We start from the raw sequence: 26,071 nt of genomic DNA, 5'->3' as shown, positions 1-26,071 counted from the left end.
AAATATTTATGCTCAAATCCTTATTTAGAGAAAGCTCTCCAACAATGAACTGGTTAGAGATTTACAATTTTAACTATGGTAGATCTTTTACCTCACAGGAAATTGCCTTCCAAAGTCACATAACCTACACATGAAGAACAAAGTGCACAAGCACGCTACATGCCAGACTAGGTCATAAAATAGTCATAACTGCCTAACAGATGTTACCACCCAGAAGTTTTCAGATATGCCTCCCACATTTTAAATTTCAACTAATCACTCCTAAACAAATTTGCTTTTATCATTTCAGCAACTTTTTCCCCTTGGTTTGTGAAAAAAACCAACAGAAACCACCCAAAAACCTCCACACACCACAAAAACCACAAGCAAAAAAGCCCTCACAATGCAACCCCACCACCACCAGTCTAAAATTTATAGATAGCTCTTTCCATAAGTTCTTTTAACTTGCAAACAAAAATTTTACCTCATCCTGCTTCTTACTGACCTCATTTTTTTTTTCTATTGGTGGGCTTTCAGCTAGAATGACAAGAACAAGACAACAAGCAGCAGAACTCATCCAGATGGCCTCTAGGAAACCAGCTGGGCTAAACTTTGGGGTACTTAAAAAAAATGCTGAAAAAGATAGTACATGTGATATTAAGGCAAAATCGGGCCCCGATTTATTCAGTATTATGCACAAGTTAAAGAATTCAGCCTGCAGTAGCAAATCAGATGACCAGAAGACTGTCATATTTCAAGGCAGAGTTGATATGTTTCTTAACTTGCAGATTATTTTTGATAGACTTTAAGGAAAAGCAGTTTAAAGGAAGAACGCGAACATGGAGTGGGTGGATATTTGGCATGGAGAATAAAGATTTCTAAGCATAAGGAACAGCATATAAGAAAGTGTGAAATAAGAGTGGGAGAAAAGTACATTAAGTGTCATTCAGGAGGGTAGTTCACAGGCAATCTAGAGCTAGGAAGTAGCTGGAGAAAAACCTATTGTCTTATAACATAAAGGCAGTGACCTTAAAATAGGGGAAAATCAAAAAAAAGTTGAAAATGATATGCAAGTAAAAAATGTTGCTCTCTTCTCCTAAAAAACTTACTATTTGAAAGAAACATGCAAATTTTTTTAGGAGGCAGCATCAATCTTTATTCCGTGGTCCTGAACAACCCCTCTGATGCAGGACTTGTGCATTGATAAATTGCCCAACAGAAATTGCTAGTGATAGTAGTATTAAGAACACCAGGAGATAATATTACCACCAAACATGCTTCTGCCTAAATGAGCATCATGTACTTGGTAACAGAGTCATTTGTGTTTCTTTTTCTTTGACTCCTCACAGATTTGGAGGAACCTAGATATGTTTCTACTGTCTGGACTGCATGTATTATACATCACATTCTAGTTACACGTTTATTTTTGTCTATGATGTAGGCAGAGTTGGGAACTTGAGACATTATTTTCTCAAATTGCCACTTGACTATATTCTTAGTTAATGTAAAAAGAGAACAAATTTGCTTGTGGGAAGGGGAGACAGATAAAATCAGGGGGGAAAAAATATTTGTGTACTTTGGCGACGATTCATTCTTGTTTAAGAAAGACCTTAAGGTTGTTACGTGAAGTAATATTTTCAAATGCAATTTTTACATATAACCATTCTATAAACTATTCTGTTTTCCAGGACAGCTGGATATCAACTTTATATAATTTGGAAAAAACAACTACCAAAAGCCTAACTTAGAAACATAAATAAGTTGAAGGCAATTAGGGCAGAACACTATTGCTTAGTGACCCAAGAGTCTTGTTGCTAGTCAAGCAAAAAATTTTCCAAATGAAGATATTAAACAAAATTCTTTCTTTCCCAATTACAAGGGGTAATCCCAGAGGGCACACTTTGTTGAACAAACCAACAATAAACAGCTTGCTTTGGGATCCTAATATGCAACTGAAGTCTTTCAAGCAGGGAGATTATACTAAGCCCTCCATCTTGCATAGATAAATGGCAAAGCAGCAAAATAAGTATTTTATTTTTATTTTATGCTTCCTGGACAAAATCCAATTCACAGTTGCCTACTTTAGTGACACATGTACACATTTTTGTTTGTTGCACTGCAATAATCAACACACCCAAAAGAGAGCATAAATGCGTCCCACTTCCTTGTTTATGAGAAAAGAACTATGAATCCAATTCCACTGAGTTTTTAAAAAATATTGCTGTACAACAGGAAAGGAATAACTATAGTACCAACTTATTCAAATACTCAGGCATTGTGTGGACTTTGCTGACTGCTAATTTGACTACAGTTAACTTATGTTCCTGTATGATGGCCAGACTGGAGGATCAATTCCAAGAATCAAGGAATTCTTTAGGTTGGAAGGTCATTTGGACCAATCTCCTCCTTGAAGCAGGGTCAGCACTGAAGCAACTAGATTAAGTTTCTTTGGACTATGTCCAGTTGGAACTTGAGAACTTCCAAGAACAGAAATTGCAGAATTTCTGGTAGATCTGATCCAGTGTTTAATTACCCCCACAGTAATTCCCTCCCACCACCACCCTGCTGATACATCTGGTCAGAACGTCCCTTGTTGTGCTTCATGATCATTGATTCTCATTCCACGCACCTCTGTAAACCTTTAAGCATTGCAAGACTGCAACTAGTTTCTTCTCCAGGCTAAGTTCAAGGGAAGTTTATTCCCTCATCATCCCCTCACAGGATGGGTGCCTCCTCTCTACCGTAGTGGCTCTCCCTGGATTTACTCAAGTTTTTCAACATCCTGGGGGCCCAAAACCAGTTGTGGTAAACCACATCTGATGAGAACGTACCCCTACTCATCCTCCACATCCACAAATGGATAGATCCTCAACGAACTTCACTTGTAATGCCAGGTGATATGAAATGCCAGTATTATGAACTACATTATTTGAATCTAATTTTTCAGCTGCTTTTTCCACTGATCATGTAGTTCACTCATCTAGATGTAATGTCCCAACTTGGATACAGGGAGGCTGCATACTAGATCACAAGAATCATTGCTTTTGCTAGGAACTGTCCAATTTTATCCCTGGATTACACATTGATCATACAGGCCTAGCTGTCTGTGAAGAAGGAAAAACAACATATATACCTTTTCCCTCCTGCTAACATATAGAACTGTGAATAAGCAATAACATTTAGTAATGCCATCTTTTAGGCTCTTTTGCTGGAAATAGAAAAAACTTGAAAGCCAGCAGCTGCTCATTTCTCTTGTCAATATCTAGCTTCAGAAACAGGTCTTAATAATAATAATTTAAAAAAAAAGATTAATCGTAGAAAGGATAATCGTTCATTTCAGTATTATCCAAAGAGCCGGGGGGAAAAGTTCTTACTGTCTCATTCAGGTGTGATGTCAATGCAGAATCAGGACCAAAAGCCCTGTTCTTGTGCAAAAGATCTACTGAAGTAATACAAGATTTTGCACACATACTTTGCAGAAGGTATTTTGCCTTTATTGCTGAATCATCTGCTGTTTTCTGTGGGCTGTGTTATTCCTTGCTACTGAAAGTATGCTTATGAGACCATATTAAAAATACGCTGAAGAGTACCTTTCAGATGTAGTCAGACAGTATTATTTTCACACTATGAAGTTCTTACAGTAAGCATTCCCTAACTGATTTGTTTTTAATTTAAATGTAATATTTAAAAGGTGTGATGGGAAGAGGCAGCCTATTTACTGGACAGTTTAACTTACATACTATATAAAGTCAGACTTTCAGTAGTTCAGAGGAAGCTTTTTTTTGTACTGTGATTTAAAAACAAAGACCCACAATATGTAGAGACAGAAAGACCACTCTGTTACTGCTGAATTTAACAAAGAAATTCAATGTGCATTTTATTGGCCAAGCTAGCAATGGATGGGATGACTCTCCAATGAGGTATATTAGCTGAAACAGCAACAAATTACTCAGAGTTGTCTTTCCTCTTCAGCTAATTGGGCTAATTGAGACAGTTGTGAATTTCAAGGTGAAACCAACAAAGAGTATTTGATTTAATAATTTGAGGGATGCATAGATATTCTCTCAGATAGAATGATGTAGTAATTAAGACTGAGGTAAAATAAATACTCCAAACTCCACACATCATGCAGAAATAGTGTGTTTGCACAGGAACTGTTCCATTAGGTATGCTCATGACATGTCTGTTCTTCTATATTATACAATAAAATATTCATTTGCATTCTTTAGAAGGGTATTTCATAAATGCAGACACAGTACTGATTTAAACCTCAATCGTAAATAACATTTGGTGAGCTTTGTGAGATGAACCCTTTTGCATGCAGCCCCTGTTATGGCTTTCCATCCTTTGTTCAGATTTCTGATATGAATCAGTGCATGTTCCCAACTCCCAATGCAAACAAGTCCTTGAAATAAAAAGACTGAGGGCAGCTGAGTTCTGACTGAAACTTTTAATGGAGCAGTAAGTCATATTAGCATTACGACTAACTACACAGGGCCTTCAACCGATTACTTAAAATTAATGTTCTGCCTACTGTTCCCAATTTGAAAATATCAGTAACCCAGGAGGGAGACTTAATTTCAGGTAGCATTTTCAAGCTTCTCTCAGGTAATCTCTGACTGTATCTCTGACTGACACTTAACACTCCGAGTTAAGTGTCATGATTCTCTCCTGCCCTTAGATGCCAAACTCAGCTACTTGGCCTGAACTGTAAGTAGTCTGATCAAGGAACAGAAAGTCTACCAGAAGGAGAATTCCCAGTGGCTGCAGTCTAGGACCCACAGCCAAAATTACAGGAGAAATAATTTGCCCTCGTTTATCTTTATTTGATATGTAAATGAGGTAGCTTCAGAAAAAATAAACCTGAGATCTTTATTTTAATGTGGGGAAAAGGGAGAAATCATACTGCTTAACACTTCAGAAAGAAGATATTTGCTGACTTGCACAAAGGATGGTCAGAAAATGAAAGCAAACAGTTGTTTGTGAGAAAAGAAAAGCAAATTCCCATTTCCTGATCTCAAAGCTCTGCCCTTAGGCTTCATCGGAATCCAAAATGAGGGATGAGAGATTACTGCTAGTACAAAAAAACCACATAAATTCCAGAGCTGCCTTTCCACTATATCTACCACACAAAGTCTTTACCTAGAGAATTCCAGGACTTGGAAAACATGGTAATGCAAAAAAGTGACAATTCAACATTTTATTTTGCAGGTGCCCTTAGAGTAAAGAGCTCTCTTAGACCATCCACTCCAATAGTAGTTCAGTCATTCTATTGCTTGACCTTCAAGATATTAACACTGACGACTCAAAGAATTTAACCAGCTACTGCTGGTTTCCTCACTTTGAGGAAACACAGATGTGTACTGAACAGGAATTACATCGAAATCAGCATTTTCAAATGTGCAACATCAAAGCTAAGCTCCTAAAAACAGATTTAAGTGCATGAAGTATATAATTCCTCTTACTTTTAAATCCTTCTCAGCAGGATTTATGGGTATTCATATGAAAGAAAATGAGGCCTATTTTGGTTACTGGCTAGAGTTCTAGATGCAGGAGCTTTACAATTTGCACTCTAATTTGGAAACTATCCTCATTGGCGAGAAAGTATGGTAAGCCTGCTAGAAAGTATGGTAAGAAAAACAACACCTTTTCATTTTCTTTAGGAAGCTACCAAATACAAAACTCTAAGTCTTTAAGGACAGATGGTTTGCTAACTTTATTTTTGCGTTTTCAATGATTGTTCTCCAAAACCAAGAACTAGAAAAGTTAATAATAAAGATCAAAGCTATCAGAACAAGAAAGGAATTTTTATGGATTGACTGGCATGTATTGTACCAAAAAGCCACATTTTTCTGGGTAATTAGTTCAGAACAGAGCTTTGAGGCAAACAACAGCTCTGCTCTTCTGGAATAGCACAAGTCGAATGTAGCAAAATGTTCCTCATGTCCAATTTGTCAAAATCTATCCCTGATAAAATTATTTAGCCAACACCATTCCATCACTGATTATATCCAGGAGTTCATCCAAAAACAATGTACCAGCTTTATGCACAATCTCATCTCATCAACATCTAAAAAAACCTACACTCACGGTTTTATCAGTGTTGCGCACATGGAGCCCCTAGCAAAAAAGTGAGCTTAAACTAGAGAATTACTTCTGCAGGGAAAGAGAATTCTAGACTTCCGAGTTTACATTTTACATACTATGTTTCAAAATTTTGACCTCAAAACCTAAAACGAAAATAAGGGAGGTGAGGAGTGGGTAAAAGGGGCAGAGTTACTCATGGAAGAGTCTTTAAAAGAGAAACAGGACATACCTTGTGTCAAGATTTGCAATAGAAATACAAGATCCCACTCCAGTTGTTCTTGGTCTCCTGTCTCTTCCAGAGTGCAACATCTCTATAATAAGAGCAAGTGAATAATGCACATACTTGCCTTCCAGTCACCTCAGTTTGCAACCAGCAGTTTAGCTCCAGATGCTAATGACTGAGGTTGTAGATATGTCCTGTTCCATTGTAGGTGCTAAAAGTTTGAGAACTCCTGGCAGAGGAGCAAGTTGTCACTGTGGGGGAGAAGCACTATTCACATCTTGATACTGAGCTAAATCTACAAGAGCTCATCTTTCTTAACCCTGTTTCATAGTGCTTTATCAGCTATGCTAGAATTCAATATTGCTATTGTCATCACTGTCTTAAGAAATTGTGATGTATATCTAATTATATTCATTTCATAACTTCATATATACATCAGACAAAATGGTATTCTGTGTTTGCCTACTTATAAACAATTTTTATACAATAAGTATATAGTCTGTATAGATTGAGATTTATTGTTTTACCATTTTTTATTCTTTCCTTATACTGAATAAAATAAACAAAGATGTATTAAAGTAATGGAATGTGGCTACTTTACTTTAAATTTAAAACAGTTGTAGAAAGTTATAGAATTAAAAAAAATCAATTATTCAAAAGATTAAAATATATTATGAAATAAAAAATACAACTCAAGGTAAAATATTTAGAAAATGTGTCTTAAAAGAAGATATAGCAAGTCATCGTAATTTTAACAATACCATAGAACTACACAGATAAGACTAATCTAAAACAGAATAGATGCTGAAATACCAGTGCTTCAAAAGCTTTATTATAAATCAAAGTTATGGGGTTTTAGAATGCCTCTGAACAACATTCTGGCAAATGCGGAGACAAAAAGCTACGTATTAACTACCTGAGGTAGCAGAGGGCAAATAAAAAACCTTATAGAGACTGAGATAAAGGCAAACAATATAAGCAATGGATGATGCTCATTCTTTCCAAACACCTCCTTCAATATTTTGATGCTGACCTTGAAGTGCTTTGCTATTCTGCCAAAACAAACCAAATCTCTCATTTGAGGACTGATTGCTTTATAATTTTATTACTACTTAAGGCTTTCATCCTAGTTCCTAACTAAGATAACAGCTGTCCTACATAAGAAATTAATGTAATATTTTATTACTAAATAGATTCAGATATGAGAATAATAAATTCACACAGGGCTGTTCAGCATTGCAAACTTTGCTATTTTGTTGGATTTCCTTACAGAAGTCAGCAAGCATATTAATGCAAGCAAGTCATATTTTGAAAGACAGCTTTTGACAAAGTTCTCTACCAAACACCTTAAGGAAACTCTGCTCTCACAGGACAAGAGGGAAAGTCCTCTTGCGTTTTAAGGAAGAAAACAAGGGGCAGGAGTTACATGTCTGCCTTTCTGCTGCAGAGATTGTATTCCCACAGGGGCTGTGGTGTTCAACGCAGTCATGAAGAATCTGGAAAAGAGGGTGTGTACAGCTGATTAAAGATGAGATGGGATAATCTGATCTAAAGCAAGCCAAGGCAATTTAAGAGATACTGAGCAACTGAGCAATAAAATGGCAGGTGAAAAACACTGCTGAAAAATGCAAATCAATACACATGGGGGAAAATAACCATAAAATATACTTAGCTAAATCAGAGCTCATCATTATGTTTTACCAGGCAGGAAAAAGATCTGAGTCATTTTGGATAATTCTCTGAAAATGGCATTCAGCAGCAGCCAAAAAGGCAAAAATCTTAAGAATTAGTAGGAAAGAATAGAAAACAACATAGATTATGAGGATACTATGCCCAAATCTTCAAAACAGTTCTAGTCACATCTCAAAAAAAAAAAAGCAACATAAGTACAAAGGGTACATAAAAGAAAGAATGGTCAGAAATTGCAAATTATTTCCACACAAAAAAGACTAGAGCATTTCAACTTCAAAAAGGGACACTTACGGACAGAAACAGGTTAGAAATTTTTAAAAATCATGAACAGATGGAGAGAGTGGCCAATTAATTATTTGCTCACAATTCCTCACAGGACACAAGTATGAGGGTGCCCAAAGCAGTTATTTGGCAATAGTTTAGGGACAAAAGATGCTCCTTCAGACAGTATATAATTAAATAATTGAATTTGTTATCACAGGAATTTGTAAAAGAATTGGAGTGAGTTCAAAAAGGGATTAGACACATTCAGAGGAGAGGTACAGTGGTAGTTATACAGCCTCTGTACCGGGAAAGCCCTAACCTGCAGATGGTTGAAAACAGTGAGGGTTAAAGAATCTTCCTGCTTTTGGCATGACGTAAACATAATCCTCATGTGGGATTAGGTGAATGGTTTGCATGATCTGGTAATGCAGTTCTAATGTTCACTGGTAGAAGCAGGTTCAATTTCTGAAAGAAATTGATTTAGAGAAAGGGAACAAAGGAAAATTGCTTTGATGCCCATTACGAGTAATTAGCAATGTTGAAGGAAGGGATGGATAGAACAACTGTTTTTCTTACATTTTTCTAGCCAATACAAGACAGTACATGCTGAGACCACAGCCAGGACTAAGATCCTGCTGCCATAGGATGGTACTGTGCTGGATTCCTAAGTAGCCTTCTTGAAGAAGTAAATATGTCTCAGTCTGAAGAATGTCTGGCATCTCCCTGCTTTGTCACGTTTTAGATTCTTGCATATGAACAAACTTCAGATGTTTTTAAGAAGCTATTTGGGTGGCAGGCCACTGAAAGTATTTTCAGATCTTTAAGATTCATCATACAAGAAGTACTGGATTTCATAGGAGAAAATATAGTGAGCCAGCACTTTTCAAACTTTTCAGTCTTATGTCTACATACACACAGTTGCTACCACACACACTAAATAACATTCACAATTTCATAGCTCTGTGAAGAAAACTTTGTTTCACTGCAATACTATTTAATAGAAGCGACAAGTGAAAACCAGTATAGAATCTTCTTCTTCTCCTTTCCCTGGAAGATCAAGAAACTGAGACTGGCATGAAGGCTTACACACCCCTTGATTACAAAGGATTACTGCCATTTTCCATCCTTTTTCCTTCTTATTATCTTAGCCAACCAGTTTCTTCCTTAGCTATCACTTATATTCAGTTGCGCAGTGCTGCCTACGCTTCTGCTCCCAACACCTCACATGTGGCTGAGTCAGAAAAAACATGAAAATAATCTCTTCTCAAATCTGTGGTACAAACTGGGGGAACATTTTAAGATGCTCTTCCAACTCCCACTGTTTTTCTCCCACAGAATCTATACCAGTAGAGTGCAAAGGAATAAATCAAACTCTCTGAGATAGAGGCTGGAAGAATCTCTTCTCTTTCTCTAATTAATATTTCTTTCTAGTTCAGCCAGTATAAAAATCAGGTCTCAGTAAGCAAGGAAAAAAAAAAAGATTGGTCTCATATGATGGATGGCCTTCCCCCCTGAGGTTTTCAAATTTTGAAAAAGAAATCAGAAATACTATGTATCGGCCACATGATTTTACTACTCTAAAAGTTATTTCATACTGTAATTAATATTTCTGTTGTATACCTAGTAAGCAGAATCTATAAGAGAAATTCCACAAGGAGATTGCTTTAACACCAAAGAGATATCATTATAACTTTTCATGTGCTATTGCTAGATTCTACATCATAGGCTAACTGTACATAGACAACTAACAGTCCCTGCACAAGATCAAAGCAGACAGACTATATTTAATTCTTGTCTACCAAACTTTGTAAGCAACCTACTTTCTTTTCCAGTAATGAAAAGCACAATCAAAGCTTCCACTTGCTACAGAAAGGCTTTGAAGAGACAGACTGTACATTTTGTTTGCTTCTAAACTTCCAAGTTTTCCCTGTTGCTGCAACAGTAAGGTAAATATTATGCCTTTAACCTTAGGGGGCCAGATCTTGTCCTCCTGTTGTAAGGCCTGCAGGACAGGACTAAGCAAGGAAAGCTTACTAACATCAAATTTTGGGAGTACAGACAAGCAAGGAAACATGATACTAAGCAGGGACTGACTCTTGTTGTTAAAGAGCTATTATGCTTCATGCATGGTCTCTGCATGCATATTCCACAATTATCTTCACCCAGAAGACAGTTACTCAGAAAGCTGCAAGCACCTGTCTTTTGGGGTGGGGAAAGGGAAGCATCTCTTAATATAAGCACAATAATGGTCCATTAAGGAACTTAAAGTAATTCATAATTACTAAAATCAAAAAGCTGAAATTCTTACCCACTGACATCACCAGACCTTTGCTTGACTACTCAGGATATAGCTAGTATGAACATTTGAGGAAAAAAAAGTCAGATCTTGATAACAGACTAGTAAGGAACTGCAATACTGCCTCCTTTTCAACAATTTTAAATGAAACATCATGTTTTCTAGAAAATGATGTCATTTTCCATGCTTTTACCATATACTTGGGTTCTGTTGTCTAGTATTGCCCTTGTTATCTTGCAGAACATCTCCAGCTACATATCAAAGTGCATACTGGTAGCTACACCTGAAACAGCTCATGAAACTAAGTAAAGCTTTATTTTGAGAAAGAAACCAAACAAATCTTTTCAATCCTGGTAACAATGGTTTTAAAATTTATCATGGAAGAGAAGAGAAAAAGTGGAATAACAGTTAGTATTCATGTAGAATTGGTTTGGACAGGAATATGCTCTTCCAGTTCACTGCCTCTTCAACTGAAGTGGGTCAAACACAGGTTGTATTATACCTATATGGCACACAAAGTATAAATTTCTCAGTAGTGAGAATCTGTCCCACAAAACTGTAGCACTCCTAACATAATACTGATAAATGAGGTCAGACAGGGCTTGTTGACCTTTCTTGCATATGCATTCTCAAAATAGAAATTGCAAATTAATCTCTGAGGATAGAGAATAGCCTTACGTCACTAATTTATTAAAAATTATTTGCTTCCATTAGAGTTTTGCCATATTCCTTCTGTTTGGCTGTAAAAGGAAATTGTTTTAAGAATAATTCCATAAACTACTGCATAATTTTTATATATCATTAAAGCAACAGATTTATTGTAAGGGAAATCGATGTAATTTCAGTCTACCTTTTGTGATTGCTTCCATACTCAGTTTTACAAGTATGCCTTTTCTTATTTAAAAGATTTTATTCCAGTTCTTATCTTTGTCCCAGGGGGGAATTGTTATGAAATGTTACTCATCATCTTTATCACAGATGTATTACAAGTTCAAAGCTTCTGTGATACAAACAGAACACTTTAGTATCGAGCATTTAAAATGGTATATTTTCTTCCAATTAAAAATCATTAGGATTGAGAATTTTATCTAAACAAAATATATCTACACACGTTTGCTACAAAGTAGGAGCAAAATATAACTTCTTCATTTTGTCACTAAGAGGACAATTTATTCAAGGAAAAAGAAGAGGGTTTTGAAACTTTTTTTTACTTTGGCACATAAAAAAGCATTAGAGAACTTTTCAAAAGACAAACGATTTTTCCAATATCCAAAAGTTAAATTATCATCTCAGTATCGCTCTTCCCCATGAAGCTCTCGTGTTCGCAGTTTTGCCTTAGAAATTGTATTTTGGTACCCATTATGAAACTTTCTCCAGTTTACTTATATCGCTTTGTCAATTCAGTTAAAGCAAAGTGAACACTAGCTTTACATTAGTCCTATTATAGTTATTAGAGTTGATATAAAGAAAGCAAAACTTAATAAGCTGAGGAAGTGATTTTATCCTTACAGACAATGCAAATCTGCTTGTACTTGTCAACTGACAATGCTGTTTTCATTCAAAGATTCATTAATTTGGTTATGGCTGGATACAGTTGCTAAATACTGATCTAAGATTTCTTTCAAATGTTTCTACCAAAATCAGTAACACCAAATTTGATGTTCTTGTCAGTGTAAGGAGCAAGAGAAGAAAGAGCCTAAAACTACTCCATTCTGTACATCAACTTCAAGAAAAGTATTATTATAATACCACTTGCCTTCAACAGATTGAGAGGCATGAGAATATGTATAAAGGGGACCTTTCATGGAGACTCATTTTTATCCTAGGGCCATTTGTCTCCCTAAATTTTCTGGTTGGTTGGTTGGTTTGGTTTTTTGTTTTTAAGCCACCTTAAGTTCCTGCCCAAAATTCAGGAATTCAGTTTAGTCTGTCTGAATTGCACTCTGGAGGAACCTCTCTCTTCCCAGCTGACTGCAGGGAAAGCCTGTGGAGACAAACTTCATTAGGCTAAAATTAACCTTCTTTTATATAACCCCCTTTCCTGAAGTGACTTACTTCAGATTACCTTCCAAACAAATTGCTTGGGGCAGGGGAAGGAATAGTGGGCTAAAGAGAGATAGCTTCTATCCTTCTCTTAATCCTTAATTTTATTGGCTAAGAAATTAAATTGTTAATAATTATAATCTTAATTCTCTTTATTAGTCTTCTCTTCTATCCAAATCCCAGGCTGTAGTTATTGGGAAACCATCTTCCCAATAGTTTTGCCTCACGAATTGAAAGAAATAAGAAAACTAGAACTAGAGTTACTAGGTTTTCTATAAACACGTAATGCATGTTCCGCTAATCTTTTTTCATATCCTTCCTTTATTTCTTCTCTATAATATGTATCAACTGACTACAAAAAAGTAACACTTGCCAAGCTAGCTTAACAAACAAGGTATATAATGTCTCTATCTATGCAAAAAAAATATAAATTTAAATCTATGATACTGTTTGATCTGCGTAAATAAGATGATGTCAAATTGTGTTGAACGTGTTTCTAAGGCATGTAAAGATTTTTTCCAACACAAACTTTTTTGTTGTTGTTAATGTTTCTTAGTTAGAACAATGTTTATTTTAATTTCCATGGTGCTTAATGGCAACCCACAAATTAATTTTCTAAGTGTTCCCTACAAGTGTTTTGTTTTTAACCCTCTAGGAGAAAAAAAAGTATATTTTTACAGAACAAAGAGGATAAAGTTACTAACTGAACATGCCATTTTTGTGTTTTTGTTAACGGAAATATTTAAATTTAAAGTAGAGCCAGCTATGATTTTTTTCCAAAATTCTCATTATTCAGTTAACTCAGAAATGATTTTCTGAAGAAACAACAGAAACTAGAAGATAAATAAACAGGGCAAATACAATACTTTCCATAACAATTCATTTGCCAACCTGAGCGAATGGTACCACACTTTGCTGTCACCCATGTGAGAGAAAATCACTTCAATTCTAAATCCATGTTAAGTGTGCTTTTGAACTAAGTTGAAGCAAAAAGAAAATTTCATATGGCTTGTTTTAGTTACAACCAATACCCTTTCAAACGACCTATTTAAGAACCTCAGAACATTCAAAATACTAACAACATAAATTCTTCGGCTTTTTCAAAGAAACACTTGCTAATATAGCTAAGATTTACCACTGTGAAGAAAAAATTATCATTCCAATCCACTTAAGTGAAACCGGCCTCTGTATCTCACTTCTTCACCTGAACTTGCATTTTTTCGCATGTTGGTATTGTGTAATACTGCTTCAGAATAGGTCCTAATTATTAATTCACTATAGTAGAACTCATCATGTTATCTAATAGTAGCTTCTAAACTAAATCTCACTTTTGTCACATACCCAAACTATACTGCACTTTCTGTTAGCAAGAACGCAGTTACATACTGAGTTTTATGTTTTAACTTCCACCCCTGAACATCCACCTAGGCAGAGCACTGAACTCAGTGGGAATTATGTTTGATCATTATGGACAAAAATATAGCTTTTGAACATTAGTTAGGCAACCCACCAATGATTTTTATCTTCTAGTTCATTAACTTCAGTTTCTGATCTGGACTGCAAAGGATTAACATTTTCTCAGACAGTAAGCTATCACTGTTGGCCTCAATAGAAGAGTTATGAACACAGAAATTGGTCTTACGTAAATGTTTTCTTAGCGTTCCAGATCTTCTCTATAGCTTTTATACTATAACTTTTATACCATAACTTTTATACCATTTTTTAATTAACAATTTAATTAAAATTCGTTTATAAAGAGCACTTTAAAAACTAGCAAATGGCCAACATGCATGTTAATCAACCAAAAATTGACTGAAATATTTTTAAAAAATTGTCAGAATAACTAGTAGATGACCTATATAAATCTTATATGCACAAGACGCCAATTAACTTCACTGGATGAGACCTGCAAATGAGAAATTAGCCCAACTATTTCAAATAACCAAAGTAAAATTTAAAATGCAACCAGAAAGCTAAATATTACCTATCAGAGGAATTTAAGGTCTGGAACTGTCATGGTCAGCATAGTGCTCCGTAGCACAAATGAAGAAAGGATAGTGAAAATTCAGTAGGCTGATGGTTGGAATGCTGTAGGCAGGATCTTCCTGTTTTAAACGTAAAAAGAAACAAATTTAATGTGATCTAGATAGAAAAGGGGATTTTTGTTCGTTCAAGCAAAACAAACAACTCCTCCCAAACAGATGATCAAGCAAAAAAAAGAGAACAGGATGCTACCACAGGTTAATTTCTTTCAAATAATCACAGAATAACTAATCAGTGACTAACAGAAATAAAGCATGTAGTCAGTTTGCTTAAGAACAAATCTTATTCTGAACATCTTATTAAGAACATCTTATTCTGCCATTTTTTATTGAAGTTAACTTCAACAAAAAGGGCCTCTAGGAATTTCTAAAGTGAACTGAAGGATGTTAGAGGAGGAGTTCTTTAACAAGATTACCATCTTTTTTTGGTTTTGTGAGCATCTGTTAGTGTTGCTGGCTTTCCCAGTGTTATTTAAAATCCATGAAATCAAGAGGGGGGAAAAAAAAAGTGAAGCACACCTGATCTGACCCATAAAAACAATATTTGCATATTCCAAGTAATCTTCAGAGAAAAAGTGAAGTCTTTTGCTGTATATTTTCAAGAAAAAAAAATAAATCTATGACAGGTGATTAAAAGGCTACCTAAAGGAGAAGGTGCAAGTGAGCAGTGTCCATGATGTGGAACTCCTGGAGTTTTGTCAGCCTTAAAGCTTGCGTACTGACCTCATATAGGCACAAACAAAGGGACATCATTAATGGTGAAACCACTTCAGCTGCAAGGAAATTTTCAGAGAACGGACTTTCTTGATCCTCAGCTGCCTTCTCCAAATGACCAGAAAGCAGTTGAGGGCTGCTGTCTCTGGATATTACTTTATTCTCCCTGGCTGAGCTTCAAAACATCTGTTATATAAGGAAAGTCTAATTAGAATTGCTGCCTCTACCCGGCTGGATGACATTTATTCTCCATGGGAAGAACCTGTCCGCTAACAACATTCCCATGAGTCTGACTGACATGCCTTAAGAGCAGACTGAGTAGAGTCTATACCCTGTTCTCAATGTCTGCAGAAACCTCAGATCTTTTCCCTTTAGGCATTGCATCCTTGATGGAAAAATCTGCAAAATAGATGAGGGTCTGTTTTAAAATCTAACAGTGCTCTGCACTGCTTTGGAAAGATGACAAACATATGGACTGCTACCAATTATTAGAACTTAGTGTGAAATCACAGGAGAATTATCAGCATGTAGCTTTCATTATCTGTTTCACACATATTTGCAAAAGTTTTCCAAAATAAAGTTAAGATATCAGTGCAAAAACAGTTAGTTTTTTAACATATTCTTCTCTACATTAAGAAGCAAGTTGTTTCTAAGTACATCAGCTGAGAAAACCTGTTCTTCAGGTATTTTATTTTAATGATTTTGCATCTTATCTCCTTCATCATAATAAGCTCACTTGTCCCCTAGTCTCCTGCCAGCATGGAGGGACAAGAGGCAGCATTTAAGCTTCACACATGCCAGGTTGCCAGCTGGCAGATCAAACAGAATCAATTATGATTTCAGCTCACAGTGGTGCCTCTCCCCCTTAGCAGCACTAAGTTGGGTCTCTCCTCTCACAACACCACTGATTTTCACTTATAGGAACGTAATACTTTTGAGACCCTCTCTTGCCAAATTCAGCACATTAGACAAGTTCAAAGGCTACTGGGAGGGAATGAAGGGAGGGCAGGGAAGAAGAGGGAAGGACAGTTGGCTGACGCCCAGAATAACAGCACAATCTTTATTCCAAGGAAAACAAGACCAAAAATAGATTTTGGAAGGAATAAATACACAGCTAACACTTAGAGAAGGCTAGTGGACAATATATAATGAAAAATAACAAACAACCATATAATTATTTTTTTCTTGTAAAAAGCTTATGTAGCCATGCTGTCTATTCTACTCTCCCCTCTTCCCCCCTGCACTGCAATAACTTTTGAAGCTGGTGATCACCTTTAACCAAAGCTGACCCAGGGAATGGCATGTATCAGACAGTTTGCATTTCCATGGCAGATGCAAATTCAGGGGTCCAGCATCTGAAAAGGAGACTATACAGAATAGCTTTGAAATATAGAATAAACTGATGTCATAAAAATCATGGTGATGGTGCTATTCGTATGGGACACAGTTCTAAGGAAAATCAGGTTTCTGTATTTCAAGTATTTGACAGTTTCATGAAACAAAAAAGCTACAGTTTATAACTTCCACACATCTCCTCCCGTTGCCTTCTCTCCCTCCCCAATTAGGTTATTCATATAACCACAGGTTGTCAACAGTAAAAGTTACATTATTGTAAATGAAGCATAGATGTGCTAATTTTACAGGCACGCTGTATGTAACCACAGAAGCACCTCCCAATCTTGACATAAAAGATAAACACTGGAATTCTAAGAAAAATGTAATAAACAAGTATCAATAAATATTTATGGATCTAACATTTGGACTCCTCTATGAGATCTGTTCAAAAAAACCCAAACAAACCAAAACCGCAATCAGTCCTGTTGACATTTTTGTTTAAGAACAAACCCATTTAGAAGGTGATTTTCCAGCACCCCATGCAGAACAGTTGAGAAGGAAAGTAAACAAAGAATCTGTATAGAGGATGAAAAAAGTGCATGCTTCCATGTGCATGGAAGTTTGTGCAGCTATAAAGCTACAAAATGTCGAATTTCTCAAGACTTAAAAAAAATTTGAAAATTAAATCCCAAAGATGCTCAAAATTTCTTACAGAGAAATACTGTAATGAAGTTGCAAATACAAGCTAATCTGTAGTAGAATTGAGAGAGCTGCTATTATCTATGCAACACTGCAGCTCTTAGTTTGAGAAAAGCTATAAGCCATGTATAGGGTAGTGGTTTCTTCAGACTTTTTACAAAAGTAAAGTAGCCCAAATGTACTTAGAAGTATTGGAGGATTTAGGTGTGCCCTCAAACTACAGAGTACCAAAGTGCCTCTAAGAATCACTTCAGCTATATGTTTACCAGCATAGTGAACCTTGAAAAAGAACATTAATCACTATCTAACGACTGAAACAAAAAGTAAAAATGGGTATTTCTACTACTGATACATTGTTGATATCAGATCTCTCAATTGGATTGGACTTCAAAGCATATGTTAAGGAAAACACTTAAAATAATTATCTGACTGTTGTGGGTTACCATATTCAAACTAAACAGCACACTGTTACGCAGTTTGAGCCAATCTCATCTGAACCTTGAGGATTCTTCAAGCAATTAGGAATAAAGAGAACAGAACAGTTATATTGCTTTCAAACAAGGTCGAATTTTTCCAAGTCCTTTTTGCTTAACTTGTTCCTCCTCAGTAAAAGAGAGAACAAGGCACAGAAATGACTGAAGTAACAACTGAATTCTGCAACTGAATTTATAGTCGCCAAAATAACATGCCTTCCTTTACTTGCTATGTTTTATGAAGGAAGTTGAATTTCCTGCTCTCTTCAAGAAGCAACTGAATTTTCAAGGCTTTGAACCCCAGAGAGATGCTAAGGATTCCATTAGCTATTATTTCATTTCTTTTCTTTTTGATAGCAGGGTTCCCATAGCTGCTTCAGGAGCAAGGGCATTTCAGACTGACTATTGTAACATTACACAGAGGAAATCTTCACAGCCTGATGCGCTCTGTATGCGGATTTTCACACTTAATATCATGGGACCGGAGGAATTCTTAAAGGTCAAGATTTTAAGCAACTTCTCGTGCAAGGAAATGGGAAGTTGCTCCAAGTATTGAACTCTGGCACAGAAGTCAGGAAGAAGCAACTGAATTAAGTAGGGATCCAACTTTGACACAGCCACTTTGGGATTTATACAGTTAGGCCACATTTTGCTCACCGATAACAACACAGGGCACCTGGAACTATGTGGCAGCTCTGCCCTCTAATATACTGAACATCTTTGTCATATTCTTAGTCCCACAATCTCCCTGTCCCAGAAAGGGCTGGTAATGCACTATGGTAATTCGTACATGATTTTTGAGATTTTTATTGCTATAGCAACTGAGTGTAGGCATTTAAACATAGCAACAGACTATTTATAGACTTTCTTGGATGTCAAAATGGCATGTTGTTTTATTTTCTAAGCAGATGCTCAGAAGATAAGTACACAAGATGACTGTACAGTACCCATCTTCAAAAGGAAGAAAAAAACCTCCCAACTTCACAACCTCTGAATCATATAAACAGGCAGATAAGCGTAGGGCATTTTAAAGGACTTTGTTCTGAGAAAGCATATCACTAACTACTACCTGAGAACAAGACTAGGCAAAAAACTTTGTTGATTTGTACCTATTTTGCAAAAAGATGTGCAAGAAATTTACAAGGTCCTGCTCTGATCAACTCTGATCTTTACCTGTTAAGCAACAGAAAAAGGGAAACTGTCTTCATATTAAGTGAAGCCAGATTCTCAGGAGCGATCAAAATCCACCGAGACAGACAGTTCATGCACACAGGCAAAGCTCTGCACATTCCTAACACAGCAACAGTGATTTACAAGAAGTGAGAGTTTGACCTGATACGTGGTTTGAGGAAATACAATTCATCATTTTCATAATAAGAAAGGCTAATTTTCTCTGGTATAGTATTTTTCTCTGAGTCCTTTAAGTTCTGTATCATTTCTACAAGTGATCAGTGAAAAACACCACTTGGTGTTTAATATAATTTCTAAACACGTTTCTAGCCATGGAAATACCAAGCAGCAACAGGACAGATTTCCTGGAGGATCTTTAGGTATTATTCACCTTTCTGTTATGGTTATATGTCAGTTTTGTATAAAGTGGGATGGTTGATGTTTGCCATTTTACCAAAAAAAAAATAAAATTTAAAACCTGTTAAACAGGAAATGTCAGACTTAAAAAAATGAATCCAACAGGAAGTGTCAAGAGATTCTTATAAGGGTACAAGGTTGTTAATATTCCAGGGAGTCTTCCATAAGCGCACAGTATATGTTTTGGAAGGGACATTTTAATGGTGTGTTTTATGCAAGAGAGATTCCAAAACAGGTCCCAGAAGCTCAGCACAAGCATAGAAATTGATTTTTACATGTTGAGGTTTTAGAATATATACCACAAGTTCTTCCTCCCTGTCCATAACATATTTTCACTTAATTCAGTGAACAAACACAGAACAGTTTTCAAGTCTCCCAATCTTAAGCTTTAAGTATCTAAGATACTTGGGAATTCTGATTCATGTGCTTGGTTTTCTACAGTCAGCTCCACTGACTACTGCACTTACTAAAAACAGCTTTTAGAGCAATGCTAATAATGATACCTAACAAAGAACAGGAATGGTAAGTTTATTAACTGTAACAGCCCTTAGGGAAGTCAAGATGATAGGCACAACTACACTTGCATAGGAAGCTAAGCACAATATTTAGGTTTGCTTACAAGATTTTTCCAGTCTGAGATGTGCAGAACATCAACTTGTCTTAGCACCTCCTCCTGGGGCAAACTCCACCCTCCACTGCCACTAGGCCCCTAGTCATATCGTGCTGTTTTCATGAGCCCAGGGGTGAGTCACATTCATTCACTATTTGAAAAGACAAATATGGGAAATTCAGTGGTTGAAACTGTGAAGCATGTCTGCATTTTTATACGCTATTAAGTTATTTCCCTTCCTCTCCACAAGCTCTTCAATTTATGGTTAGACATTTTATTTGTAATTTTTCTGTTCAGCAGTTAGAGCACAGTTCAGCACAACTTTGGAATTTTTAACAGGAAATGTTAATTGACATAGCATGCTTTATTATATTCTACTACCTGCACATATACACCTCCTTCTAAAAACGCCTTTTCAGAGACATTTCAGAGAAACTGAGGGAACATTTGAAAACTAAATAATGGATATTTCTTTTCCAAAATTTCAGAAACAGATCTCATTCTACGGATCCTACCATTTCTTAGTGCCTCCCTCTGAGTCCAAAACAAGATGGGCAAAAAGGGACCCACAGCTCCTACTCATCTTCTCCTAGATTTCAGACTCTTATTTCCCGCTAACTAACATAGCCTTTACCTTTGTGGTATTCACCAAGAGCCTGATCTGGCACCACTAAAGTGAATGGAAACTTTGCTGCTGATTTCAAAAGCAAAGGCTCAGAGCCAAATTCCCCATGTATAACTTCAGCACTACAAAACATTCTGCAGACTAATATAAACAGTAATAATTTTACTCTGAAGGCAAGCCCCTAGCCCAACGCAATCGCTATACTTGACCCAGCAGCACAGAATGTGTCTACCATGTGTCCACTTCCAGGATGCAAAACCTTACAACTGGTAACAAAAAAAGTGCGCAGCTCCTACAGAAATGCCTTTCCACCCCCACTGTTTGTTATATCAACTTTTCAAATCCTTTGCTTTTTGCAGAAATTGCAGGAACTAGCCCAGTGGATCCCATTTTATAGCCATGAGATAGCGACTCTGTAAGCGTATTTGCACATAAATTAGGGGACAGCACAGGGATTCTAAAGTATAACTTTATATCATGACAAAACATAACAGAATATGCTTTAGCATTAGTTGGGGCAAGAAAATTTCAGGTTTACATGCACACTTGAAACACGTTACCTGCCAAGTTTGCACGTTTCCCTCCCTGCCTCTCTAATCCTCCCCTCTCCAAGCAATCTGTGCTAGCATAAAAAAAAATTCTACAGGCCTTACTTGTCCAAACCTACAGGTGATCATATTTACAATATTACAAGTCCCTGATGACTTGTGACACCTAAAGACTTTGGGTTTTGTACATTTTAAGGGCAGGTAAGAGTTCTAGCAGATGGTAAGGTATTCTTGATTTCAGCTATTAGTGGTGGGTGGAGTTGGTCATCATTGTTGGGTTTGCTGTTGTTTAAATCTTTCAGATACTTAATACATTTGTTAATTCCTATGTAAAACTGAATTTCTCAAATTATTTTCCAGATTGTAAAATTAATGATAGACACATTGAAATAAACAAAGTAAAGAAAAATCAAGAAAAAGACTATTATATCTACCTACTGAAGAGGATTAAATCCCAAGATGCTGTTAGAGTCCAAGCTCTCCAACAAAACTTGAGGCTACAAGTCCACTTGCTCTAAGTAACAAACCCCTCTCTCCTTTTCAGAATTCTTTGGACCTGCTTTCCGGGGAGGGAAACTAAGTTGTTATTTCAAAGTGCTACCATAACAGTCACAGTCTTAGTTCTCCACTACACGTGTACATAAGCAATAATTCATCTCTTGAGTCACTAGTTTATAAGCTTACAAGGATCCATCACCCACTCAGATTTCCTTTCTGTCAGTGATACTGAGATCCAAAACATCTCTTTGACCCACTTTTCAAAGGAAGTACAAGCAGAGAGCACATCACAAGGAAATTCTTATGCTTAGTTTACAGGAAGGCTGCAAGTTAGGACAGAAAAGAGATCTTTCTCTGCCCACAAATCCCCCAGATCTTTAAATAGCCCACAAACCTTAAAACAGCAAGAGTTTTTTCCCTTTCCACTCGCAAGCCATTTGATGCTTCTTTTTCCTGGACTTACAGACTTCTCTAAGAACAGCATCTTAGATGAGGCCAGAGAACTCCATGACATGTAAGGAACATATATATATATATGACCCTTGAAATGAGAAGCTTTCATGTCCGTCTCTTCTCAGTACCAACTTCCTATACCCCAGTTTCCATACTCTGTCTTATCCAGCTTTTCAAAAAATTATTAGACACCATATTATCATTAAAAGCTGTTGGAAAGCAGATTGATCCAAAGGAGGATGGAAGAAGCTCGTGCTAAAGATTGAAGCTATGAATCTGACTGCCAGATAATCCTTAACTTCTGCTGCTTTGGTCCCAGATAAATAGGACTGTAGTTATTAAAACTGACTGAAACATATAAAAAGATAGGAGGTGGGGAGGTTTGTAGGTTTCATGTCCACAGCCAATTTAGAGCTTAATCCAGAAGGATGTAAAACAGATGGATTTATGTAGGTTAAATACATTGATAATCCTAGGTACTTTATCATAGTGTTAATGTTAACACACAATTTTCACTATCTACAAACAAGCAACCTGTACTCTTTGTATTAAATTACACTTATTGTCATTATAACGTCTTTACTGAAATAAATTTAGAAACGGGCACTATATCATATATTCTAAGTTACAAAATTAAAAAGGACTGTATAGAATAAGAACAATAGTTGCGGAAATGCTACAAGATATCATATATTATAAGTATACACTTAGTTCAGATGTGGAGGAGTTAGACACAGATCAGTTACTCCAGTATATAAACAAATTTAAAAATAACTTATTAAAACTTAAATGCCTTCTAAATACCATCTGAAGTTGCACATCCTTGCACAAGTTGAAGGGGTACAGAAAATCTCACATGTAAAGTAACACATGCAAGATCAGCAAATCAGAATGAGGGCCTCTGGAGGCTAGAAAATACAAGAATATTAAAAGAGCGAGGATTCTCTAGTACTCAGCATTTAATATATTGGACTGTTTCTTAATTTCCACTGTTCTAATAAACTCAGATTTCTATGGGTTGTATCGTTAGATTATTAAGCTCCAAGTTTGGTATAATTGTTGATTTGGAATAAAATTGTTCATTTAAAACATGAAGGTCAGCTAGGAGATTAACCTAGAAGTAGCAAGCTGTTCGCAAATGATAGTCCAGAGAAAAATAAAAGGAAAATTAAACACAAGTTTTGCAACCAGATCAACAATGTTCTAACAAGTAAGGTTCATTTATCTTTTGACGCTGGAAGAAGTTAACTTCTGTTAAAGTATACAAAACACCTACCATATCAAATATAAATGCAGTAACTGTTAACACTTGCAGGAACACAGTCTATGCTCAGAACTCTAAATTCACCCAATCTTTGCATAGCATAAACTAAAACCTGTCTAATCACTCCACAAAGATGGAAATCTGCTACTGCTGATTGCAGAGAATTTTTCACCAAATGAAACCATGCTATATACAATTTGAAAAATCAACTCACTAATGCGAGTTTTTACTAATATGCATTAGTAACAGAAACCTGATTCTTCAATTTCAGCTATCATTTCCTTGTAGTGACCTAATTCTTTCATATTGTTTACATACTGTTGTCTGAAAAAAGCTTAACGTATACATTAGTAAGACAAAAAAAGCGTTTTAATTTGGCAAGAAAATAAAATACACTTCGGTGCAGAGTACCTATCAAACAGCACAGATAAAACTGAAGACTGAAATATCAGTGATTTTTCATGCTAAAGAAAACATGCTTTAAAATTTGAAGGTGGTTTGTTTTTTTTTTCTGTACAGCATTTCAATTAGACACAGCTTCATGGTATTAATTTACCTCTAATAGGATTAAAAGCAAACACATACTATATAAAGAAATGGCTGTGGAAGTGTCTTTTTAAAAGATAGGTTCCAGACACGAGTAAGTAATCCATCGAAATGAACAACTCCAGCACTGTTAAAAGCAAGCATGTGGGAAGGAAAGTCATACAATTAAAAAAAAAAAAAAGAAAAAATAAATCTGTTAAATATCTGTTTCCCTATAACATGTACTGCTGCTAACTAAGACTCTCTAATGGTCAGCACAATACAGATAATAGCATCTGTGAATCAGGTTGCCTTGAATTACTGACTACGTACCTTGATTAATCAAGTCTCAGTATAATTAACACAGCTTTTTCTTTTTCATTCTTGTATATTCCCAAACAGTATGTAAGAAGAACTAGGTTTTGTTAACTACATCCACTTTTTAAGCAGCTAAAATTTCAAGAGGAGGTAGAATTTGAAGGGAGCAAGGGGGAAGAGGTAGAAAGAACCAACTATTCAGTATCATAACAACAAGGTACTGTACCTTTAAGGAGGAAATATGGTTCCGTTCTGTTTCACGGCTGAAAAAGAGCTTATTCTCAGTTATAGAGATTACTTACCTAAAACTTCAGTTATTCCTCTTTTTCCCCTCAGGCCAGCCTCTCTTTCACTCTTGGGAGCTTTTACCATTTAAGGTCAATGTTACATCTGGCTCTAGTAACTAAAGCTGAAGCAATTTTTAACTCAGAGATCCAACAGGCTGTCTAACATTAGAATGAGAGTTTAAATTTAAAGTAACTCTTCAGAAAGCCTCGTTCTTGCCTCAGAGAATTACAGAATAAAAGGCTTTCCTATTCTGGCATAAGTACTCTGAGCACAACACGATGCAGACATCCCATTAGCATTCTTCAAGTTCACTGCATATAAGGCTCTACTTACTCATTTCTGATTAAAACGGGCAAGTAGGAAGAACACATGAAATAGTTTACATCATGTTATGTTAACCCTTAGAATTTTTTACTGGAACAGCTGCTACTATTTTTCATTCCCCGCTCCTCCTTTGTTTGGTCAGAACGATTCTAAATTAGAGAGCCAATACAAGGCATGTGAACTTTTAAAGAATGCTGGCTCCAGTCCAGTCACGGGCTCTGCTCTCCACTTGCAAAATATGAATAATTCCCATTGAAGTCCACCAAAGTTGCTTGTATCCCATGACAGAATGTAGCTGCAAACGGAGCATGAAGAGGGGAAAAAAAACAACCTACAAAACATTTAGCACTCTGTATTCAAGTACCTGCAGGAGAATCACATGCATTTGATTCAGAGCTCAGCTCTGGAATGGACATAGATCGTACTCCGGCCCTTTAGCCAATTCAGATTATTTATTTATAAGTATTACAATTACATCCACAGATCCTAAACTAAGAATTCTGCTTATGTCAGGTACTGTAAAGTTGTTAAATATAAGCAAGCCAAACCCTGTCCAAAAAACCTTTCACAATTCAAGTAGAGACAAGAGAGCTGAAGGTGGGAAATGTCAAAAAATTGCACCACAATGTACATAAAATTATTATTGAGTTTGGAGGGGACATATTAGGCCTGCTTTAAGAGAATGGAGCAAACGATGATACTAAATTAACTTCCTTTTGATAATGGCTAGTAAGAGCATCAAGGCAGAATCAGATCACACAAAGGAAAGTAAGGATTTGATGATTTGACTTGGAAAGCACACTCCATAGCGGACTGATGCATGGAAACATCAGGATGCTTGTAGGAGAAGTGGGCAAAGTTGAGTTGATTGCAACATAGCACAGTCCCTGTAACATAAGGATATAAGAAGCTGGGCGCCTCATTTGTGCCATATCAGGCTTGAGTGTGTATTAGGAAGTCTGTTATTCTACGCGTAAAACATTCTTTGTCCCCAAAATCAACATAGTAAAAAAAGTTCTGAAAAACTTCCCTAACATTGGCATTTAAGCTTGATCCCAAAATCATGAGAGTAGATAGATGTTTCAAAAACCATTTCAGGTCTTGATGTCCTTTGTCCACTTACAGTCCTTTGCACCATTACTGGATCTCTGACAAGACATTTTAACATATCCACTTTAATCTTT

General features: G+C 36.2%; 1 protein-coding gene across 14 annotated transcripts in view; it reads right to left on the bottom strand.

Annotated features, from left to right (window-relative positions):
• IRAG1 (inositol 1,4,5-triphosphate receptor associated 1) overlaps positions 1–26,071 on the bottom strand; it is a 97,963-nt gene that overhangs the window by 50,531 nt on the left and 21,361 nt on the right. For 7 of the 14 annotated variants that reach the window (XM_063331934.1, XM_063331921.1, XM_063331932.1 and 4 more), the window contains exons 1-2: positions 24,578–25,019; positions 14,569–14,689 (exon numbers count right to left, since the gene is read on the bottom strand). The gene's annotated coding sequence lies outside the window, so the exon portion shown is untranslated. The other 7 variants (XM_063331925.1, XM_063331922.1, XM_063331923.1 and 4 more) reach the window with 5 other exon arrangements.

This window comes from Chroicocephalus ridibundus, chromosome 4, assembly GCF_963924245.1.
Source record: "Chroicocephalus ridibundus chromosome 4, bChrRid1.1, whole genome shotgun sequence".
Lineage (NCBI taxonomy): Eukaryota > Metazoa > Chordata > Aves > Charadriiformes > Laridae > Chroicocephalus > Chroicocephalus ridibundus.
This window is presented reverse-complemented; position numbering and strand designations above follow the sequence as displayed.